At 37.2% G+C, this 16127-nt stretch overlaps 1 long non-coding RNA gene across 8 annotated transcripts in view; it reads right to left on the bottom strand.

Moving 5' to 3' along the window:
* LOC116490986 overlaps positions 1–16127 on the bottom strand; it is a 38568-nt gene that overhangs the window by 12630 nt on the left and 9811 nt on the right. For 3 of the 8 annotated variants that reach the window (XR_004253442.1, XR_004253443.1, XR_004253441.1), the window contains exons 2-5: positions 15333–15507; positions 13460–13556; positions 7566–7733; positions 6443–6585 (exon numbers count right to left, since the gene is read on the bottom strand). This is a non-coding gene — a long non-coding RNA (uncharacterized LOC116490986). Of the gene's footprint in view, positions 1–6442; positions 6586–7565; positions 7734–12467; positions 12567–13083; positions 13155–13459; positions 13557–15332; positions 15590–16127 lie in introns of those variants that run through there. The other 5 variants (XR_004253446.1, XR_004253447.1, XR_004253440.1 and 2 more) reach the window with 3 other exon arrangements.

The raw sequence follows: 16127 nt of genomic DNA, 5'->3' as shown, positions 1-16127 counted from the left end.
ACTCCTTACTATGCCACCACTATACTGCTTGGTCATCTCAATTAGATCATCCTGTTTTAAGTTTGAAACGCATACTGTCACAGCAAATACGAGAAAACACATCACCCCATTCTGCTAGTCATTATAAAGACAATTAGAAAATCATAATTCTTTCTCAAAGAGCAGAGAGTCCTAATTTTATTAAGATAGACAAGACAAAACAGGAAAAATGACATGAAAAACAGCATACGGATGAGGCTATATTTTGTTTGTGAGTTTTTTCCACAGCACCTGGGAAGGTGAAAAGAATAGAAGTGTTTGTGGGTAGGACACAGAGGGGAATAAAAAGGAGAGGCTGCCAGCACTGCCAAAAGAGGGGAGGGCCTTCGTGGCTTAAGAAGTGGCTGGGTCAGGTAAACAGGGCAGGAATAAACGGCTGAGCTACATACACTACAGAGCAATAGGGGGAACAAATGAAGACTCAAAAAGTCAATAATATAGACAGTGCGGAGAACCAGCAAGATAGCCTGGGAACTTTTTCTTGGAGAGAGAACAAAGCTGGTACCAGGATGACAGAAGCTGAGAAATTTGAATAGCTACATGAACTTTGTGCAGGGACACTTGAACATGGGTACTGGTACTGGTTCTGTTAGAGAAGGAGATTTCAGTCGATGCACAGCTGTGGGTGTGAGATGACCTTACCATCCACAACAACAGAAAAGCTGTCAGGCACAAAGGCAAAGCCAACAGGCTGCAGAAAGGCAATATGCAGTTTCTGAATCCGAAAGGCAGCATACCTTTCATCTGTGCTCCAAAAGCAGCAGGCCCGTCAACACCAGGAAATCAGAACGTAAAATTTATCCCCCTTGTTTAACTTGCTCTGTTTTGCAAATCACACAGGCTGCGAAATTAGGAGCAAAAGAATGGTTCTTTGCCAGATTTACAGCTTTTGCCTGTGATCATTTTAATAATATGCCCCACTGACAAATAGCAACCACTTTCTAAAATGAAATGGACATTTTGCTTTTCTAGCTAAAGCTATTATATGTTTGAAAATATGTACTGAATATGCATAACTCAAATTATACTTCACTGTGCATTTACCTGCAAAGTTGTCCTAGGCCCTTTTTCCTTTTTGAGGAGAAGGAAGACAATTATAATAAAAAAATAAATAAATCATTGGGAAAGAGGTGCAAACTAACTTCATTTGGACATGAAGGAATTTCTCGTTTGAGACATTTATTTGCTCATTCCAATACTATGAAAGCCGTTTCATTGGTAATAAAAGTTTTTGGATGGAAAGAGGCATTTCTGAACTTCTTGTTCATGATTAATGTACAGTTTAAGAGAACCATTTCTTTACAACAGGCACTAGAGAAGCCAAGTGTCAGATTATAAATCAGCTGCTTTCCCACGTTAATTCTCGTTTAATGACCAGAACACTTTTATTCCTAACATCTTGTTTTAAATATTAAAGAGTTCACCCAGATACGCTGCAGTAGCTGTCAGAGTAGAGCACCTATCTTGTAGCGTGTATCATGTAGGCATTAAGCAGAAGATATTTTACTATTAGCCAAAGCATGTTTTTAAACACGAACATCTGGCACTGTATATATATATTAAGGGAAGATCCAAGTTTACACTAAAAGAGAAAAGTGGCATGAACAAAACAATAAAATCGCCTCGATTCACACAGTAAACTGATTGTACTCATTTCATCCCTGTGTTGTGCCAACTATTTTCCTGAAATAAACAAAACATTTCTTACAGTTTCTAATGCTTTCACCTGTTAGTATTTACATGGCTGCTTTCAAGGCACACAGAAGCTGCAGGCAGCTCTCCTTCCCTGCAGGGCCTGACCCCAGCCCTGGCAGGTTGTGAGGGAGCTGCTGGCTGCCCCGAGGTGGTGTTTGGTCGGAGAGAGAAGAGCCCTAGGCCACTTGCAGTGCCCCTGGGTGACTGGCAGAGCTGTAGGGCTGCGGGTGAAAGTAGTGTCTGCAGATAAAGGCACTTAATGGGTCGACACAGAAAGGAGAAGGTCGGTATGTTCAGCACCTGCCATGAGAACTGGCTGCGCTTCTAAGAAATCCAGGTTTATGGCCTCAGCTCCCAGCCTCTAAACTTAACTGGAGAGCTCTGCGTCTTCATCATGCAGCACAGGAAAGGAAAAAAAAAAAAAAAGAAGATACTCTGAAACAGGTGGAAAAGGGAGAACAGGACTAAAGATTCCAGGTTCTCTCCTGACAAAGGAGGGATCTAAATCCTTAAAAATCACGTCTAAACCATTACAAGCCAAAGATGCAGAAACAGAAGAATCAGAAACAAATATTCAAACACAGAACTGCAGGAAAAGCAGCTGGAGAGAGGCACCTTTTACACTCCCAGATGGGTACTGAATATACCAGGGTGCCCAACGCCTGCCATTCTGCTGCTGCTTACGTTTTTGGAAGGGTGAATGCAGCCTGACATGAAGACAGAGATGCTGCCCTCTGCAAAACTGCTGAAGACTTCTGATTCTGAGACTTTCTCCTTACAGTTCAGCACTAAATGAAGATCAAATGGTCGTATTCAGGTATGGTTTTATACCTTTTATACTCTCCTAGTGAGACATTAAGTGACTTGAGATGACTCAGTCTGGGGTGCTGGAAATTGAAATAACACTGAAATTGCTATTTTTATTACCTTCCAGTATATTCTATGGAAACTGTGGTCGATTTTGTTAATAGTTACATGTAGTTTCCAAGAATGCACTTACAATTTTGCACCACAAGCCAGACGAGGACTGACAGACCAGCTCCAGACCAGTGGAATTAGAGTTAGGTAAGCAGAGATAACCTCCTGAGAATGAATAGGGACACTGACAGAAAAACTTCACGCTGCGTATGGCTGTGAGAAGAGTTAGGTGAAAGATTTATGGCAAGACCATGCTTTAAGATAAATGCATCTGTAGCCTTTGGCATAAACTCTTCCACTACCTACCATGCAATGTAGAACAGGACCTGACTCATGATGTTTTATTTACTCTATACTATCTTACTATTATCAAAGCCATTAGTCTGTCATCCAGAGAACAAAAATTCTGGAGCTGTGTATGTATTTTCAATGTTCAAATCAATGGCAGCTTATAGTTAATACTGCTACACAATACCTGGGAAATAAAAACAAACACACCGCCACCGAGAACAAAACAACACCTAAAGATCCAAAACTATCTGAAAACAATTTACTCTGTGCTCTTTTCAATACTCCATATCGCAACAGAGGTAACAGACAGCAGGGTACAAGGTCTGTAAGAAATGGAGGACTGAAATCCCAGACCAGTTTTAGACCTCCTTCTTGTCGTGTTCCAGTATAAAGCTTCTGTAATATAAGTGAGAATTTCTGGGACATGTTGTCAATAGGTAAACCTGTTTTGTCTTTGATATTTTTGTTAAACAAGAAAAAATTGACTCGGTAAGAAATGCACAATTCAAGGAGAGCTAAGATAACCAGAGGCCAACTGGTTCACTCTAATTAATGTTTTCTCACTATGGAGAGCATTAGACCTGTGCTATCAACCTGACAAATAAAAATGTTTCTGAATCTGTCTAACACATTACAATACCATACAATGTGGCAATGCAAGCACTTCCACAGTCTCTCATCAAATAGTCCAGGAATGAATGCCCTGAAACTGCACCACATTACAAAAATAATAATAATAAAAAAAAATCACTGTTTCTCGGTTCCAACTTACACTCACAAGACAGATGTTGCACACAAACAGCAAATTAACGGTGTGAAAAAGAGCAATCGGGGTAAAATAACTTTTTGAAATAAGGCACATTACGTATTTGATAGCACACATGTCCGACGTGCACATAACTTTTTGAGGATTCAAATGGGCACGAGCATCTTCCGTACTTTTATATATAATGGCATCAAGTTTCACTGTGGGCTGCTATGGCGAGGGCACGCCTTTAGGCTGGTATGTTCATTTAGCATATGAGTCATTCAGTGTGGAAACAACATAACAGAAACATCCACAAACTAATGAATTGTGAAAGAAGTATAACATTTTCCCCCTCAGGCTTCCACCTACCAGTGGAAGCGGAGTGTCACAAATAAAGTTATTATCACAAAAATGCTTTAGCAAAAGAGGAATTAAATACTAAATGCCAAACAACTCTTTCACAAGTCAATCATTTGTTTTAACTGCTTTTATTTGAAACAATACCATTCAGTACAGTCACCTCAGAAAAGATCAACAGAAAAAGATAAGTAACACTCCAGCCTTGATTTTTACAACTATTGCAGATAAGATACCTTTATGACATGGAAACTGCAAACTATGTTTTTCTTGATTGATACCATCCTTCAGAATCTGAAGGGTTTTACAACTGAGAAGAGCTCCCTTTTTTTTGTTTTTGTTTCCTCCTAGAAACTGATTTAAAATATAAACAGATCACATAAATAAGAAAGCATTTGCCAAGTAATGAACCAGAGTGAAAGATCAGCAGGGCAAAAGAAAAAACAACTTGTGAGCAGCCTAATGTCTTCATCCCAAGTTACTACAATGACCCATAGAATCACAGCAATTAAAAAAAATACCTATAAACATATCTAAACAGATATTTAAGCTTTTATTCATCTGTCTAGCACACACACTTGTTCAGTACAGCTTGAGGAACCTAGTATGTACATTAGAGCTGTTGGTTTGTATTCTGGCACTGGAAAGTGTGCACACCACTTTGAGGGTCAGATCAACTCTTCCACCCTACTAGAAAGTAAAAATGAAAAGCTGAGTGTGGCAGAAATAGATGCTAAATAAAGTCACGATTAGTCATTTTCATATCAAACTAATTTCAAATGGGAAGAGGGCTCATACTAATCTTTTCAGAAACTCTCTTAAAGCAGGTTTTATACGTGCGCTTTATATCAGGCCTCTGGAGTATCATCCGCCTGGTCACAGACCTCAGAGGAGTTCATCTACCAGGCATTCTCAGTGTTTCCTCTTCTACTACCTTAGTGAAGATACTCGTGTTTTAATTAATGCAGCCTTAGGTAACTTTTAAGTTTTGGAGCATGACTATACCGTGAAAATGAGTACAGTGCAACTAGACTGCATCAACCAGGCTGGTACTCCTACCTCAGCAGGACACAAAAGCTTTGCACATCTCACCAGGTGCCCATGCAGGTACCTGTGTCAGCATGACTACGCACCCAAGCTGGGCGCTAACAGCTCTGACAGACACGCAGCAGACCAAACACTGTTACCACTCAGACCTTAACGTTGTCCATTCAATTAAAACCTAATCTGCTTGTGAATCAACTCCTGAGCCACTGCAGTTACAAGCATGGCATGTTAAAATTAAGAGTTCTTGGAGCTCAAAACCCTAATTTTGCTGAAGGTAGCACGCTGCTGGAACAGCCACCTCAGTTCTGGAACCAGCTCATCAGCAGAAAGCTCAGTCTCTGCACCTCTTTACTACACCACGTATACACACGCAAGACCTCAAAATATTCCTAAGAAAAATCTTTAAGAATTGCCTGCTGTTAGCAAAACTGTCTCCTTGCAGTAATGACCACCAGGATTCAAAGAGGAGGAAGAAAAACACAGGCACAATTTTTTCATGAATTTCAATAAATCAATATATACACAAATAAAAACATAACTTGGTTTAGTGGAAACAAGATTTTTTTGCCTGAGGAATTGCTGGCCTAAACTATTTCAAAGACTAAATTAAAAGGAACCACTTTTACTAGACTGGACTGTAGTTACAGTAAAATTTCCACTGGTGTTTCTACTTGGATTATCTAATTGTGTACATTATTCAAATAGTGTGATCAACTTCCAAGAAGTACCAGTAATTTAATATGTTAGTGTTTTATATATATATACACATATATAATAATAATAATAACAATAACAATAATAATGTGTATATATATATTTAAAATCAATACAAGGATTAAAAGCCTCCAAATATGATTAATTTGTCAACAAATATGTATGTGTTTTGTATCTTCTGCAAAGTTGGGTTGTTTCTGATAATGCCTGTTAGAACAGTTACATGCATAGTGATAAAATGTGTCACTGAAGGTTAGAGCATTCAGTCTGAATGCAAAAAAAACAAAAATCAGATTTTTTTTTTTTCAAATGCAGCTTGAAAATATTCAGTTGTAAGTATTCAGAGAAACAGACTCAGAAGCAGAGAGCCATAAATGGCATTGAACTACTACTCTAAAATAGCTTATTTTCCTAAAAAGTTACATTTACTTTTTTTAACATGAAAAAGTCACTGCTAAGTAAACTGTAGTTGTACGCTGTTTCAGACTTTAAAATGCTGCAGGATACAGAGCAATCCTCTTACCTTCAACATTTTAGAAGAACATTAAGTGATCGGATAAATCTTCAGAGATACAAACACATTCTACTGAGAACTATCACATATTGTTTCATAAATTACATGCAGATGCTTACCATAATGCCACCGTTTTTGAAGATGCCATATCCACCGTTATCCTTAAGATACCCATTCGCACCCATCACTAGTACTTGCTTGCTTTGCACTCAAGCTTCTGAAAGGATTTCAGACAAGGGACCTGCAGCTGCCAAAACGGTTTCTAGAAAACAAATTTAAAAGCTGTGAAACATGGAAAACAAACCAAAAACTTGCAAGCCACTGCAAGTACAATGCAAACATGGTCAATGTAAAATTAAATCTTTATTGTTTATCATAGTATCTTGGACTGTAATAAAACCAAGTAAAAGAATTTTCTTCTGAATAGAAGCATAGACATTTTGACACCTATACCTTTAAATGACTAATTCACCTACAGCAAGACTGCAAAATCAAAGTTTCCCTTACCCTGTTACATCTAATACACCTCATCTCACTAAGTGTACTCATTGACCTGGAAACGATTTATTAAAAAAAAAAAAAAAAGATAAAGGGATATTATTCTTAATTACATCTAAGGACTGTTAAGGACTAATGAATATCAGTCCTTATAATGAAGTTCCATTATGTTGGACAGCACACAAACACAGAAGAGTAAAAGATCCCCGGTTGGAAAAAAAAAAAAAAAAAAAAAAAAAACACAACCAAACACCCAACCAACAACTTTACAGCCTAAACAGATAAGACAGCATGGGGGAAAAGTTCACACACAGCACAAACAGCATGACTGTGGTAAATGCAAGAGCAATTCTATTTTGGCGGTGACTTCTGCTTGCAAAGAAGGTAGAAGGGGATACGGAGCAAGGAGGACAGATTGAGGGAAGAAAAACATATGATGTAAACAGGATTGAAGCAGACGTAAAGAGGCAGAATAGAAGGAAGGAGTGGAACACACAGTCAAGTGAGCATAGGACAGAGAACAGCTAATTAAAGCTAGTGAATGTTCTCCGAGTGGTCAAAGGTCCCTTGGGCTTTGGGCTCTTTCTGTTCCTGCTAGTTAAGTCTCCAACTAGGTCCTTTCTTTACTGCTTCCAGTCTTAGAGCAGAAGGGTTATACGGATTTGGTTGTCTCCCCAACAAAATTCCTCCCCTTTTAATATGGGAATCAAGATCACTCGTCTGTAGCTTTTAAACTGGAATTACCTGGATCTGTTCAACATTATCTTTAGAGAACACGTGCATGCAGATCTTCCTTATTTGCAAGTGATCCAAGTGCAGATATTCTGACTTCAATTTTCTTAATTCTTTCTTAGGTAATTCTTTCTGGACGAGCTTCATTTGCACATCAGTGAAGCAAGGCAAGACACTGATCTATAAAACAGCAGTGAAAGTTTGATCAGAATGCGTAAATCATTTTGTTCCGTACTGAACAACAGAGAGTGAAGCTAGGATTTGGAGGGGCAGCAGGTCTGTAAGCAACCAGATGGAAATATGCTGTTAAACTGTACTTGTTCTAGTATAAACTGAGTAGATTAGGGTTATATCAGAGATGAAGATGCATTACTATTATCAAAACACTCATCATTTATATCCTCTAGCATAGATGCAGATGTGTGTAACAGAGAAGCTTGCCCACAAAGACAAACTGAACCTATAAAACTGAAGTGGTGCAACTTTTTATGGGTCTCTATGGATAAGGGCAAATAAACAAGAGTGAAGTCAGTTTCTCCTGGTATAAGGTCTCCTGCAAATAGTTTAGGAGGGCATAGCAACTGCAATATAATTGAAATAAAACAATAAACAATTTCTGGAATTGTGCCAGCCCTCCTAGGTTGTTTCCTTCCACGTGAAAATAAGCTACCAATATATATAGTTTTATACTGATACAGCTCTATTCACACTGTAGGGAGAGAGGACTGCTATTTTAATTATACCAATACAGATAAAGCAGCAAAATGTCTGATAGAGAACTTAATGTCTTGGATATCGTACATTTACCTATTGCGAGACAGCTACAACACTTCTCGCACAGGCAAAGCTTCAGAGTACTAATTCTTAACATAAAAAATAATAATCCCTGCTGGGTAATTCCCAGAACATCGTCAACCTTTGAAATGTTAATGGAATTACTAGAGACAAACCACACTTTGAATTGCTGCCAGGCTCCGTCAGGAGCTCAGCTGACAAAAGTTTTCTGCGTGCCACGAAGGTGGCACTATTCTTTTCAGAATGCCTTTCCATTTAAAAATAACTCCGTTCAGCAACAATGCTGCGATAATTGTGAATCTTGGTAAAAAAAAAAAAAAAACACTGGATACCGACTAAGTGTGTGTTCTGGCTTGAAAAATATGTATAAAAGCAATTACTCCTCCCCAGCCAGACCACAGCTTTGGAAATGACCACTGCTTTATCTCTGCCTTGTCAATGACAATAACAGGCAAGTAGTTCTCCAGCAAAATCCCTGTAGTTCAGTTGCACAATAGTACTCCCACCGCTATCTGCTTTACTGGGTCGTTTTAAACAGCATCTGCAAACTCAGGCTGCACTCTTAAAAAAAAAAAACAAAAAAAAAACAACATTTTTGCTTCAAAAGGAACAAAATTTAGTTACTTCCTCAAGTATTCCTTAAAGGAGAAAATAGCTGAATTTTATTTATTTATTAATTTTTATTGTTCTAACTAGCACATTCCCTTTAGGACACTTTGAACTGGATGTCCCAGATGACTGAATTAAGAGACCAGAATCACCTAATAAAACAAGGATGCATCTTCCTGCTGACATGTGATTTGTATCACAATACCTTCCAAAAACAGACCAAAGATAAATGCATATACATGGGACAGAAATTCAGAAATGTATTGAAGCTCAAGTTACAATGTATGAGTCCAGCAAATTTACCTCTTATGTTTCCATAAGCTCGGAAACCACATGAAGTGTGAAGGCATGTTTTGTTCTCCCCCAAAGAGAAACACCTTATCTCCCGGAAATCTTTGGATAAAGTGATTATCTACAGCATCACCTTTGCTCACCAAAGATGAGCTGCATGTGCTTAGTTAAGAATAAGAACCCTGTCAACCATAACCTAGCTAGTACACAGAAAGTAACTGACAGGTATATCAGTTATATAAAAAAAAAAAAAAGTAAAATACTATTTTTTTAAATAATTTTAATAATTTAAAAACTTATTGTTATGGTAGAGATGGATCTGTCTCGCAAATAGGGGTCCTTAACATATTTTTATTTGCTAGTTGACCAACCTTACCTCCACCTCCAAACCTTTACTTTTGTTCAGTAAGAACAAAATACTGGAAATAAAAATCAACAATACAATCCTTGTAATAGTAACATCCTATCATAAACATATGGGAAGTGCACACTTTTCCATAAAAGCTTGCTAAACATTTCTATATAGAGAGAGACATTTCTATATAGATAGATTAGCTCATTAAAAAGAGTTATCAGAACTCTTTAAGGACCTACTGGTAGAAGTAGTCAACAGTACATAGGAATTGTAATTTCTCAATGCAATAAAGTTTTTGAATAGAGCAACTTCATTAAAATATTTACTTGCTGAGAACATCTTGCAGGGTGCAACACTGTAAGTTTTTACTTTTAAATCTGCACATAGAAAAATGAGCAGTGATGCTGATTTCTTTGAACTATGGGTAAAAGTTTCCAAAAGACTTCTGGAAAAACTGAAGAAAAACATTCTTTTTTTTTCCTGTAGATCCCAAAGCTTTTTTCCCCCCAAATCCTTCAGCCAAGACTCTCCTTCCAATCATCAGAGTTCCTTTTTTGTTTATTACTCAGTTGAGATTAACGTTCCAGACATATGTAAGTAAATACATCTACATAAATATACACATTTGCTGCTAAATAAAATACAATTAGGAAATTATAGCACTTGCCTCTGGCCCCATATTGTGCCCCTGTGGCCATAAGATACTCTTCATTACCCTTAGTTGGGCGAAGCATAATAAGATAAACAAGCCTGGAAGGTGTGAATACGTATGACCAACACCTTCATTATTAGGAGGCACAGTAGGAAGTTAGTCTGCAGCAAGGTGCCTTGAAAGACACTGCCTCTAAAAACGGAGGATGAGAGAGAAAGCAGTAGCAGAAACAAGTCAGACTCTGAAGTGAACACCCTCACGTGGTGTTTTGGAAAAAGGCTACTGTGCCAAGGCAGGCATGGCTTAAAGAATCACAAATATCTTCATCAACAAGCTAGAGAATAAATCCATTCCAGCAACACTTATGGAAACAACTGGTAGAATTTAGCAAAAAGATACATCTTTTAAAGACCATCTCCAAAGATGGTCTTTACTTTGCCCATGAATTTAAGTGTGTCTTCATCTGAACCACACGGCCTTTCGAGGCATCTGGAGTCCCATTGCCAGGTCTCGAAAAGACTGCTGTGTTCAAAGTGCTGCACAGAACAAAACTCTGGTCACCGACTGTCCCTCTCTGAGGTGCTTACCCACAGAATACTCCTCTCTTGTTCTTTCCCTCTTCTGTGTTCCAACGTCTACTGTCTTTGGAAGAGATGTGGTACTTCAGACTAACAACTCTAGCTACTTGTTAAACCAAGCAACCAGGAACCTGTACTGCCTAACACATACAATTACCCGTTCCATAGCAGGAGAATGAAACTCATCTTCAAGGCACCATGCAAGCTTCATCACCTCTTCTTGGCAAACACCAGGAATGAGATAACCTCTCTCTGAAGACCCTGAAACTCCCATAATCTGCAGATAAGGCAGAACAGTCTCCTTCAAAAGTTTAACCATCCAGCTCAGTACGACAACATTAACACGGTGAGATCCAACACAAGAGTATTTAAGCTGGATGCTGATGATCAGGATGCCTTTTTGGGCCTGCTCTCAAAAGACTGTCATAACGCTGGGAACCCAAACCTTCATAGTGTGTTGTGTGGTAGCCAATGCTGCTCTCACTGCGTAACTCACCTCAGGGCTTCACATCAGATCTCACAGACACCTCTACTACTCAGGGGCTCTTGGATCACAAGCCCCAGGAACAAGGTAAGATATGTCTTATATAAGACATATATTCGCTTCCTTTCCCCACATATCTTAAAATCCCCTTATATCTTAAGATATGTGGGGAAAGGAAGCTCATTATGTTCCAAAGAAGAAAGGAACAAAGACATTTTGTAATATTAATACATTAATGTGTTGGGCACTAAAAGAGGTATGTGCACAACTTATGTATTGCTCAGATATGCTTCTAACTAATGGTGCACAATGGTACATACTACAGGGATACAGAGTGTCTTTAAAATATGTCACTTCTCTAAGATTGCATCTGTTGCCTGCTAGCTGATATTTTAGTAAGTATCAAGAGCTTGTAGTAACTGTTATTTAGATTTCATAGAATTTTACAATTTCAATTTACAAATTTGCTCCCAATTATTTAGTATACCTGCGACAAGAATTACAGGGATTCCTGAATCATCTGGGACAAAATAAACAAACATATTTTTCATTGCCCCTGAAGAAACATGTAACTCCAAGTGTGTGCTATTTCTTCTGCTTGCTTACAGAGCTACTATGAAAGCATTTGCATTTTAATAGTTTTGTCTAACTGATTGTTCAGCAGAAATAGTTGCTTACTTTCGTAAACCAGATGATCTACTTCAGCTGCATCTGTTTCTTGCAGTCTGTATTGCCTATAGAACTGAATATGGAAAAACCTAAATAGCTTATTGATGTTAACAATTTATTCAAGTTTAGGTATCAGATGCATTTCTTTGATTTGTTATTATCTTTTTTCTTAAAATATTCTTTTTTATTCTTGATCTCAAAATACTGATCTTTTGGTTTTGAAGAAAGCAAGAAAATAAATCTATAACTGAAATTGGTTAAGTCTTAAAAAAAAAATCCTCAAAGCCTTGATGTTTTCTCTTAAAAACATAATCATGCAGGAGAAAAACTTTTTTTTTTTTTTTTTTTTATAAAAAAGACAAGACAATTTCTTACTCTTTTTCTACCAATTACAGAACTATTTTGCATTTCTCCTTTGCCCCTCCCCACTCCAAAGCAGAGAGTGAAAGAGGACCCTGGATTATGAGGTAGGACAGATTACCGGAGATGACTGTAACGGTTCCCATTGCCGTTGTGCACTCTGCTCCCTCTGTTTCCTGCCTCCACAACAGCAGTAGCAGTACCTGCTGCACCACTGTACCTTACAAGAGTGGAAATAAAAGTAAAGCAGCACTAAGTCCAGGTGACTTTAAGGCTCTAGGTTACAAACTACCCTACTACATTACAAACGACCAGCTGAAGCAGGAAACTAGTTAATCCCATGATCTGAACAGAGTCCCTAACACTTATTCCAATATAGAAGCTGTTCCTTCTAAATTATGCATGCGTTGCCAAAAGACACCTCTGTATTTGCAAAATGGAAATTGCCATAGCTGAATTAGAATCTCACTCATGTCTACAAATCAGAAAAAAAAGTTAAAATTGCTGTGAATGGAACAAGACATTGATATTCTATGGCAGTAAAGAAGTCCTCTTTAGAAACAGTACTTCTTAAACATTAGATAACTACATGATGTTCAAACTGGAGCAGGTATGGGGATATTTATTTTAAATGTAAGAGGAAAGTATTTCAAGTTATGTTGCACCCTTTGCTACCTAATTACCATAATTTAAAAAAGAAGAAACCTTTAAGTTCCTCCTCCAAAGAAGTTATTTACCTGAACTGTAGTTTAGGAGTCCACAGTAGTCAGTCTGTTCTGAGATTCTCATCCCACTGAATGTCAAAGACCTGGTATTTCAAGGATGGGATTTCAAAATTACTTAGCTATGACTTAACTTTGTCTCACTAAAGATAAACCAACCTTTATTCCCACTCAGGTCAGCTCACTGATTTCTGGGAACACATTTAGAACACAGAGCTGAATACATTCAGAAATTCCACCCATGAGATGAAAAAAAAACAACAGAAACTGATATAAAAGATTTGACACTTCATGATGCATAACAAATCATGTATTTTTGTGTTTTTGTGTGCATTACAAATTATTGAAGTTACTTTTAACTGCTTCCTGAAATAGCAATCAAATGCCTTACCTTTTTACTCTTCACATACAGCATTCTGTTTATTTTTTGAAGAAAAACCAACTTTGTCCATGTACAGGAGACTGTGTTAGGAACAATAACAGTTCCGCTGAAAGATTCAAGAGGAAAAGCTCACTTTACATATACAAAACAAATGAAGCCATATGCATTATTTCCTCATTTTTCGTAATTCTGCAGCATTTATAAAAAAGTATTTTGAAAATAATGTATGAGTGTAACAAGCGGTATACACCCAAGTAAGAAGCAAAACCAGAAAATTTAAGAATGGCCTCTGAAATGATTTTTTTGGTGACTATTTCATTGAAATAAATGCATTTCAACTTTTAGAACTTCACTGAAGCAAAATTCTCATTTTCACCGGTGCTATCCATATTTGGAGTACCTTACTAAGAGTTCAAAGGCTTTTCTTAACTAGATTCTGTTTTTTTAGTTATCCATTACATTTATTTGAAACAATATCCTCACATCGCCTCTACTTACAGTAAAACGTATTGCTCTTTTTATGTCACCAAAACTCTTAGGAATCAGCATTGTACCAGGACGACACTGATGTACAGTTAGGCACATGCACATAAACATGCAGAATAGCAGCCTCTGGTTTTGGACCCAAAAGGACAGTAATAAATTTTTAAAATCTAGTACTTCTCAGCATGTAGTACCTCCAGCAAGTCAAATGGGATTTTTGGAGTTATTAGACAAATGGTGTTTTTAGAATTAGAGGTTGGACTTGATGATCTTGAGGTCTCTTCCAACCTAGACAATTCTGCAATTCTGTGATAATGTGTGTGTGTGTATATATACATACATATATGTATGTATGTATGCACATATATGCAAGGGATCTGGTAATATAGCAACGAAGACAGGTATCATAAAAAGGTTCTAGATTTGGTTGCACCACTGAGAAGTTGGACAAACAGTACTCTGCCTTTTTGATAAGAAGCAACTAGTTTCACTACCAGTTGGAAGACTAAACCCATAGCCAGTTAGAGAACCCCTGCAGTTTGTAATGAGAACACAGGTAAAGAAATTCCAGTATGTGCTTAAATATTCATAAGTATTTTTATTATTCTACTTCTAACTTTTTTATTTAATGTATGTTGCAAACATTTTCCATACAGAATATGACTATAAAATAATTTATGCTGTGAAGTCATTATTATGTTATAAAAATAATTGGATGCCTAGAAAAAAAACAAACAAGCAAAACAAAAAAAACCAACAAAACAACTCCCGGAATATACAGCAACCATTCATCTAAAATAAATCCTGAGTCAATGTTACCCTGCCAGAAATTAAGGATCCATTTTAGGAAAGAAAAAATTCTTACAGAAAAGTCAAAAGCTGATTTTTTATAATAAAAAAAAAAAAAAAAAAAAAAAAAAAAGTGAAGATATTCCAAGTTATGGAAATGTGACCATGACTTCCTTATTATTTTCCCCAAATGATTTGAGACCTAATTATGAATACTCACACCCTTAACCACAACAATGGCTTTGCAAAATATTTAATTCAGAATATAAAGAAACACATAAGAAACCTCCGAAAAAGATGCAGCAAAAGGGAATCAGGTCATTATGATAATCATAATCTCCATCCTTACCAGCTACCACCTATAATTTCTAATCCGGAGATTAGAAATTATGCTAAAATGATTTTCAAGACAATAATTTCCCTCCATGTATCTTGTAAGTATGCGTGCTACAGCATGTGCCTTTTAATTCCAGGATACTTTATGTGCCAAATGACCAACACAAAGCCTGACAGGCTCCAACATGACACTGCACGTATGCTATTCTGAGCCAAATGCCAGCATAACAAAAGGCAAATAATTAAAAAAAAATAACAAAGAGAAAGCACTTACCTGAACTTAACAAAGCACCTCTTCGCTGCATGGGTACTAGTTCACAACTGAAGACTCTTCCTTGCAAAGAAGTTCGATTTCTTCACATCATTATTCTGTGGCACAGGCTCCTCCAAATGGCAGAATGAATGTATTGCCATTGTGGGAAATGTAGAGGTGGTCTGAAGAAAACAAACTGAAAGCAAGGAACACAACAGCTTTACCTCATTGATGTAAACTTACTGCAAAGACTTAACTTAGTCGTCAGGAACTTGTTATTTATCAATAACATTAAAAAAAAAAAAAAAAAAAGACACAGAGGATAAAGTAAATATAAATGACTTCTGCAATTAGACCAGATGGGCACTTCATTTGAGCAGGTAAAGAATTTTTATTTATAGCTACTGAGGAGCACTGCTACAATAAGTTGTAAGGCTTTTTCTTTCATAGTGGGCGCACTGAGAAGAAACTTTCACCAGGGTACCTATAATGATATGCCTGTTTTTGCAACATTTACTTATAATTTAGAAATATCTTCAAGTAGTTCAAAGTTATTCCTTCCACTGTGGGTTATTTTTATCTGCACATACTGAACGACACCTACCATTATTATGCTAATGTGTCCAATTTTAGGTGACTGCCCTCAACTTTCTCTCATTTTACCAAACGTATACAATATTTTACTTTGGACACTTAGTTGAGGACAAGGTTAGTGACTTCTAAGGTAAACTCTAGAGGCATAATTTGACAAACCCCTATGGTGGTCGAAGTGCTAACTCAAACAGGTAAGACCCTACTGCTGCTTATTCTCATTCT

Source organism: Aythya fuligula, chromosome 1 (assembly GCF_009819795.1).
Source record: "Aythya fuligula isolate bAytFul2 chromosome 1, bAytFul2.pri, whole genome shotgun sequence".
Taxonomy (NCBI): Eukaryota; Metazoa; Chordata; class Aves; order Anseriformes; family Anatidae; genus Aythya; species Aythya fuligula.
The sequence above is the reverse complement of the archived record's forward strand: the minus strand, read 5'-3'. Positions and strand labels throughout refer to the sequence as shown.